Raw genomic sequence first — 8,537 nt, forward strand, 5'->3', positions numbered from 1 at the left:
TTGTGTTAATATTACGGGAAATTGTTTACCAAAGAATAAAGATTGTGAAATATTTATAAAAATATGGAATAGAAATATCCGGAACATTCCAGAACATTCTGACTCGGGATTTAACGGTTATCAGAAAATGAAGACGGTTTTAGGCCCGGACTCCAAATGTACTCTAATTACTGTCAAAACGACCGTATCGGCACGTAGATGATAACTAAGAGGTAAACATTAGTGTTTGAGCAATCACTTGACGATAAACTTACGAACTGTCACAAATCGTTCCGCGTAGCAAACATGCGGCCCAATCATCACCGGTGGTTTTGCAGAGGTGCGAAATGAGGTATCTACAGAGCCCCCACTTTGATTGAGGCTTGGACAAGGCAAAAGTCAAAGTATAGCCATCAGGTCAATCGAAGATTACAACCTGACGACTATGGCGACGCGAGGCGGCTCAAGTGGTCTGAGCCAAGGACCTGTCGCCGGGAACATTTTAAAGTCTGTCGACTATCGGGGAGGGTCGTTAAAAGTCCATTAGACTACGTAAGGAGGCTCGCCAGCCATAAGAAGAGATCATACCTGAGACTTCTGGACGAAACGGGACTGAAGACGCTTCGGCAAAACTCTCTAGGGTCTGAAGATAACTTGGTGTCTGAAGAATTATAAGGAAATAATGAGGAAAGACAGCAGGACAAAGTCTGGAACTGCTGGGAGAAATCTGCTTGTGTTCAGCTTCAAACAAACTTTGGAAGAAATAGGGGCTGATGTTGATCTCCATGTCTCGAGAGGGAAAGTCTATCCGCTTACTCTCGCTGGGGAACATAATCGGGAATTAATCTCCATGTCTCGAGAGGGAAAGTCTATCCGCTTACTCTCGTTGGGGAAATATAATGAAGGCGTATCGAAACACCTGTGAAGAAATATCTGTTCGGTGTGACAAGCAAGGTCTTGAAAGTGATAAATAACGTGTAATAGTTTGCTGTTGGCTTGGAAATGCGGGCCGGAACGAAAGATAATCGTCAAACGGACCAAAAAGATAAAATAGCAACGAGGAAGAGGCGCACAAAAGATGGGCCCACAAATAACGAACTCATAACGAATTTTTGAAAACTCGTGAGGAGGGAATACCAGGAAGAGGCGCAGCAAGAGCTGCGTCTCTTGGAAGAGGCGCAGCGCCTGCTGCGTCTGTTCCCAAGGGTGTATTTTCTGCGTAAAAACGCGATAAACAGAGGGATTATTTCATTTGTTTCGAATCACAAATCACACAATACTCTCTCAAATCTTAACCATTTTCGCCAAGGTTTGATCCGAAAGCTTGCATTAATCATGACTAATCGAGGTATGTGTCTTATTCTTGCATTAATCTTCCATATTTTCTCAATCTGGATCGAAAAAATTAGGGTTTTCAACCCAATTAATTCAAAAATTCGGGGCTTTTCCCCCAAACGCATTTGCCTTGTGAAATTGGTATTAGAAACGAATAATTGGTAATATAAGGAACATAACCATGTATTTGTTCCGAATTTTCATTGAATTTTGAGCATTTGAGTGAAATTGAGACGGTTTCACAGTTAGACCGTAAATTGCTTCGAAAATAGCCTTAGGATTGCCCATTTGCGATGAAACTTGATATTTGGGATCCTTGGATGATGGGTAAACTTCCTACCATCTCGGAATTTCGGTTTGTGACGGCTTTTTCAGGACACTTTTCTAGGGCATAATCGCCGTTATAACGAAATGCTGCCGAAATTTCGACTCGAACCCATGACTAGGCTTCAAATTAGGCTTGACTTGACCCTAATTACCACATGAGTGATCGGTTTTGTGAGAATATGGCCAAAGATGGCGAGAAAAGAGCAATTTCAGGGCTCCCGAAGGCTCGAAAATCCCTTAACTAAGGCTCGTCGTCACGTGACGCGGCCTAAATTTGCTTTAATGTTGCAGGTGATGAGGCTTCTACTTCTGGGAGAGCTCCCATGGAGATAGACACTGCCGTGGTCGAGGAGGCTTTGGAGCAGGCTTTCACCGCTGCGGTGATGGCTGCTGGGGACGAGGTCCACGAGGAGGAGGCTGTTGAGGAGAAGGAGGCCCCGAGACGGGCCAACGTTGGGCGAGGAGGTCGTCAGTTGAAGGGAGCACCCGCGTGGGCTGAGACCTGGGAGAGTAGGCACCTGCTTTGGGCTGCAGAGGGTCACCTGTCCTACAGGACGGTGAAGAGCTTGGTAAATAGGAATTCACTACTCATCACTCATCTTCTTTCATTCATTTGTTCATATCTCTTCCAATTTTCATTCAAAACTAAAGATAGCTTTTGTTTCAAATCACAATAGGAGGCCGGAACATCGGTCGTTCTCGGGTTACACGACAAAATGATGGAGTGCTACGAGCGGCTGTCGGCGGAGGAGCGCGCCATGATCGATCGTGGAGCGTTTGGTGCCTTGGTGCAGGCCTGGAGGGATATCGCGAAGAGGAAGCTGCGGGCTAACCTTAGCCTGGTCCGCGCTTTCTTGAACCGATTCTGGAATACGACTTCCACTTTTCACATGCCTTTTGGTGAGGTGGGAGTCACTCTGGAGGACTACGGCATAATTTCTGGTCTGCCGTGTGGGTCTGAGGCTGTGGAGTGGTCGGAGACTGCCATGAGGGTGGACTCGGCCGAGGCTAGGAGGTTTATCGGCTGGAACTTGTTGCCGAAGGCTGTCACAGTGCCTGGTTTGGTGCCCACTTCCTACGTTCGAGACTACTTCGTGGGAAAGATCCCGGCGCTGGTGACGATTGACGGGAGAGAGACGGCTCCTCCTGCCTGTACTACTGAGCAGAGGGCCCGCTTGTGGCTTTGGTGGTTTCTGTCTTCGATTTACCTCGGAGACAAGGGAGAGAGGTTGTCGACGAAGCTTCTTCCCTTCCTTCCTGATCTGAGATCCCTAGGGCGTTGAGACTGGGTCACTGCTGGTTTGGCGGTCCTCATCCGCTTCATGAGGGTCATGGTTCGTCTGGAGTTGATGAAGAAGGGGACTTCTCCTGGCGCTGTCGGACCTGGACTACTGTTGGAGGTATGAACCTTCATTTAGACTAAAATCAAATCCTTTCTTTATCAAATTACGAAATATCATTATTGACTATCTCGCTTTATAGGCGTGAGTGTACTCCTACTTTCCGGGCCTCGCGCCCAAGAGGACGGAGCCGCTGGAGAAGGCCTATCCCGTGGTGAGGGATTGGGTGATGTGCAGGACGAAGAGCAAGCGTTCTTCTCACGGTGTCTACCGACGGGACGTGAACGCTCTTCAGCTAGACAGCGTAAGCATCTCACTTATATTCATTTGCTTCTACATTGCTTTTAAATCGATCATAATAATGATTCCTTATTTATCTTGTCCCAGTGGGTGCCCAGGCCTTGGGCGGAGTACGCTGGAGCGCATCCTTTTGTGGCTGAGGTCCTTCGACCTAGGAGCTCGAGCCGGCTGCTGTTGAGGACGTCAATGGGTCCTGTGTGGTACTTGGGCGAGCGTTTGGCTCGTCAGTGCTCTCGGGATGTGTTGACGGTTCCCATCGATCCTCCTAGGACGATGTCCAGGGAGCCTTCGAGGCCGAGAGGAGGCCGACTTGGCTGGCGTTGGTGGTGACGCCCTCCTTCTTCCTGGCGAGGACTACTCGGCGTTCCTCTACGGGAGGTTGGCGTACTGTCCGGTTGTGGTGAGCATCTTTTCTCTCCTTTATTCTTGATTTTTGAGAACTACGATGAAAGATCATCGATTAATGAGAAATATTTGGCTTTGCAGGAGGTTGAGGCGGCGGGCATCGAGCCCCCAGAGTACCCCGAGACCCTCGAGTACACTGACACGACTGGGAGGACGATGATCTCCGAGCTACGTGACTTTGACGTGGCTGTGACGGATGCTGGCCTGGACGATTGGCAGCATCTGATTCGGAGGGTGAGCCTCTAATTTTGCATAATTTTTGTGTAGGAACACATTTGATTGAGTTTATTCAATTATTAAGAACTTCTTGTTGACAATGCAGGTCGTGCCGTCTCGGTTCGTGGCATTATGGAGGGTGGCCAACCGGCTGCGAGCTACTGCCGTCGAGGCACTTGTCGGCGGTCGAGGTCGTCAGGTATGAACCTTGTGTCTATTTCATTTTTGAATTTTGATTTTTCAACTTCTCTTGTAGTTGCTTGGAACGATCGACATGAGCCAATTTTGTTGTTTACGGGGGGACCGTGAGCTGGAGCGAGAGTTGGCCCAGTCTCGGGAGGAGACAGCTCGCTTGTTGAGGGAGCTCAAGGTTCGAGACGCCGAGATTGCTGCTCTCGCGGCAAGAGTTGCGGAGCTAGAGGGCGACCGGCAGTAGTTTTGTTTTGTTTTTGTTTGTTTGTTGGCTGTATTTTGCACATTTGTACATTTTGGACCTTCATTTTGAACATTTTGGACTTTGTTTGGGGCGAGAGCCCCAGTTTGTTGTACATTTCCCTTTTAGTTGTATATAAGATGGCCTGAGTGCCTGTGCTGTTGGGTTGTGTTGCTTGTAGCTGCAGGTTAGCTTTGAACAGGTTTGGTAGATGACGGTTTACGCCGTCATGCTGCCGAAATTTACATAGAAATCACGCAGAACATACATTTGTATATACACATGGCCTGAATTAGCGCAAAACGAATGACTCAAAAGTACGCAAAAATGCAAAAATTTTGCCGAAAATGACCGGACGGTAGGGAGGGTTACCCCTAAAATAAAGAAAAAAATAGAAACCTATAAGTTAGAAATGAAATGAAAAAATGAATAAATGAAATATAAATGAAATAAATATATAATTTTTGAAATGAATTAAATTAATATGAAAGTTATTTCCTAAAATGAATTATATTAAAATGAAAATTATTTCCTAAAATGAATTATATTAAAATGAAAATTATTTCCTAAAATGAATTATATTAAAATGAAAATGTGCAAGTGTGGTAAAATGGCGAAAATGTCGATGTCGTCTCGAAATGCGTGCCCGCGAAATTAGGAAACACGAAATATGGTAACTTCCATGTATTTACCAAAATAATAACCCGTAGGAATAGGAAATTATTCATCGAGGAATTAGGAAAGATCCAACGCGGAAAATCACAGAAACCTAGCTAAGGAATAGGCGCAGCATGAGCTGCGTCCCTTTGAAGAGGCGCAGCAGGTGCTGCGCCTGTTCCCAGGTGGTTCTGTTCTGGTAGATTTTTGGAAACAGATTTTAGTATAAATAGAGACGTCGATAGAGCTTTTATTCCCACAATTCTTTCGTCTCTTCTTCGTCTTATTACATAAAATTCTCAAAATAATCCCTCATCATGAATACTTTAGAGATTCGCTTAAAAGAATGGACTAACGAGTTTTCAAACATGGAGAAATATGATATGGGCGCCTATAATCTTGGATCTTTGTTGAGTTTGAAGCTTATCAAGGTTGTCAAACCATTCTTGGATGCTTGTCTTGATTACTGGGACCCGAATTATCATGTTTTTGCGTTCCCTGGAGGCGATATTTGCCCATTTCCTGAAGAAATTGCTGCGATTGGTTGGTGGGACCCTGAACACTTGCCTGCCATTCCTTCTACTTCGCAAGGGTATAAGAGCAAATTTAGAGATTTGCTTGGGTTGACTAGGCTCGAGGTGGACCGTCTAGTGACCTCGAAGGGAGTGCGAATGTTGGACTTCATTGACCGATTTATTAACAGGGCCGACCCCACCGTTTCTTATGTTGCTAGGCGAAGGGCATTTGGGTTTTGCTTGTTGCATGTGTATGTCTTCCAAGGGCATGTTGATGAAGACTTGAGAGGTGATCCTCGTCTTTTGGGCCTTTTTGAGCAAATGGAGCTGCGCAGGAGCCCAGCTTGCTTATGCTTAGGAGAGATCATGTTGGGCTTGGATAATAGAAAAGCCAACCGCGACCAACCGTATTTGGGAAGTCCCGCCATTTTGCAGGTAAAAGAACATCTTCTTCTCTTTTCTTTTCTTTTTTTTCTTTTTTTTCGTTTTTTTTTTTCGTTTTTTTCTTTTTTTTTTCGTTTTTTTTTCTTTTTTTTCTTTTTTTGATGTCTAATACCCGCTTTTGGTAGGTTTGGCTTATGGAACGGCTTCGATTGATCGAGCCCCCAGTTCATGTTCCTTTTTATCATGCTCGTTCGATTGCAATGAGGACCAGGCTTTACATGGTGGACTTCACCCGAGTCTGCAATTATTGGGAGAACAAACTGAAGAGTGATGATGGCCCTTTTATTAGGTGGAGTGTACCGTGGTGGCACCTCAAATATGTCACTGGAGTGTCTTCTTTGGATCCTACTCGATCAGTGCGCATTCCTGGCTTGGAATTCATGGTGTGCATCTTCCCGGAAAGGCTGATGAGACAGGTCGAACTAAGGCAGACGATCCCGAAGCTTGATACCGTCCCGCAGACTGCCGTGGCGCTTACTAGAGAGAGCCGAAGGGAGTGGGCCATTAAATGGGCCCAAAGAAACGTTTGGTTCTTTAACTCTTCTGCTAATGCCTTATGAGTGTCGGATTCCTATCTGCGATGGAGGAAGGCTACTACTCCGGAAGAGCGCGAGAGATTGAGGAAGCGCGAGCCCGTTGACTACAAGGTGCGCGAGGTGGAAAAGGAGAAAGAGAAGCATTTGACTGAGGGAGAGGAAGAAGTCGGGTTTCGAGTTGTTCATCCTTCGAAGAAACCGAAAACCTCTCCTATCGTGGACAAAGTGATTGACAAGAATGGGAAGGCTAGGCCTCGAGAAAGACCGTTGGTGATTAGGTCTGAAGTGGTGCAAGAGCGTCCGGCTCGAGGTCGTGATAAGAAATATGATAAGAATGACAAGGGCAAAGGGAAGATGAAAGAATAGCCCGAGTCTTTACTATTATTTATTATTATTATTATTGTTGCAATAAAAAGGTGGGGTTTTTAGAATCCTAGCCTATTTTTTTATTATGTAGCGTATTATTATTATTAGAAAATGAATGAAATAAAAAGGTTAAATGGTTATGAAACCGTTGCGATTTTCTATTTATTTTTCTTGTCGAATTCCAAATGCAATGCAAATGTCCTTCTATTTACATTTTAAAATAATGGGTTGTATCCCGTAAAGGATTGCCTACGTATTCATTTAGAAAATAAAATCAAACCCTTGCGCGTAGTTCGAGTAAATGTAAAAGAATAATTGTTCAAGCAAGAGCTTGTAATGAACTTAGAAAATAAGCATGAGCTTTTGCTTACTCTGAAGGTGCAGTTTAGTTTATTCGATGATATGAGCATGACAAATTTGTCAAAATGCAAGAGCAAAGTGACATTAGCTTATTTTAGCTTGGCCAGGGGCCGTTTATTTAGTGCCACAAGAGCGACACGTGAGGTTACGCGAGACGCATTTTTGTTTCTATTCTAGGCATAGTATCGTTTTAGTTGGTCAAGGTTTGTCGGGTTGGAAAACTCATTCCCATGTAGGTCTGTGATTCTAACCGCACCCCCTGGAAGTATGGACTTTACTAGAAATGGTCCGGCTCAATTAGGTTTGAATTTTCCCCGCGGGTCGACAGGTAAAAGAGCTCTAACCGATTTGAGTACTAAGTCTCCTTCCTTGATGTTTCTTGGCCTAACCCTTTTGTTGAAAGCTCGTTTGATACGTGCTTGATATGTTTGAACATTATGTAAGGCGCGTAGCCTACGTTCATCCAGGAGGATGAGTTCTTCGTATCTATCCCTCTTCCAATCGGCTTTTGGGATTTGACTTTCGAGTAAAATACGCAAGGATGGTATCTCTAGCTCGACTGGTTGTACAGCTTCCATGCCGTAGGTCAAATAGAAAGGAGTGGCCCCAGTGGGCGTCCTGACAGATGTGCGATACCCCCACAAAGCAAAGGGTATCTTGCTTGGCCAATCTCGATAGTTGTCAATCATTTTCTTGAGAATTGTGACAACGTTCTTGTTTGCTGCCTCTACCGCCCCATTAGTCTGTGGTCTATAGGGCGAAGAGTGGTGATGCCTAATTTTGTACTTGGCTAGGAATTGCTCAGTCTCAGCTTGGAAATATGATCCATTATCGCTAATGATCTGATGTGGGCAACCGTATCGACAGATGATGTTGTTTTGTATGAACTTTGCCACGTTTTTAGCTGTGAGACTAGTGTAGGAAGCCGCTTCTACCCATTTGGTGAAGTAGTCGATTGCCACTAGGATGAAACAGTGACCTCCCGTTCCGGCTGGGGTTATCCTGCCGATTATGTCAATTTCCCAGGCAGAAAATGGCCAAGGAGACGTCATTGTATAGAGCAATGAAGGAGGGACATGTTGTACATTCCCGAAAATTTGGCAATTGTGGCAATGTCTTACGTATTTGATGCAATCGGATTCCATTGTGGTCCAATAATACCCCAAACGTGTGATTTTCTTTGCCATCATGGGCCCGCTCATGTGAGGACCGCATTCTCCATCGTGTACTTCTTCCATCACTTTCCGTGCCTGTGAATGATCAAGGCAACGTAGGATTACACCAAGAGGTGTTCTTTTGTATAACTCTCCTTGCATGAGAACGT

This window comes from Silene latifolia, chromosome 6 (assembly GCF_048544455.1).
Source record: "Silene latifolia isolate original U9 population chromosome 6, ASM4854445v1, whole genome shotgun sequence".
Classification (NCBI taxonomy): domain Eukaryota; kingdom Viridiplantae; phylum Streptophyta; class Magnoliopsida; order Caryophyllales; family Caryophyllaceae; genus Silene; species Silene latifolia.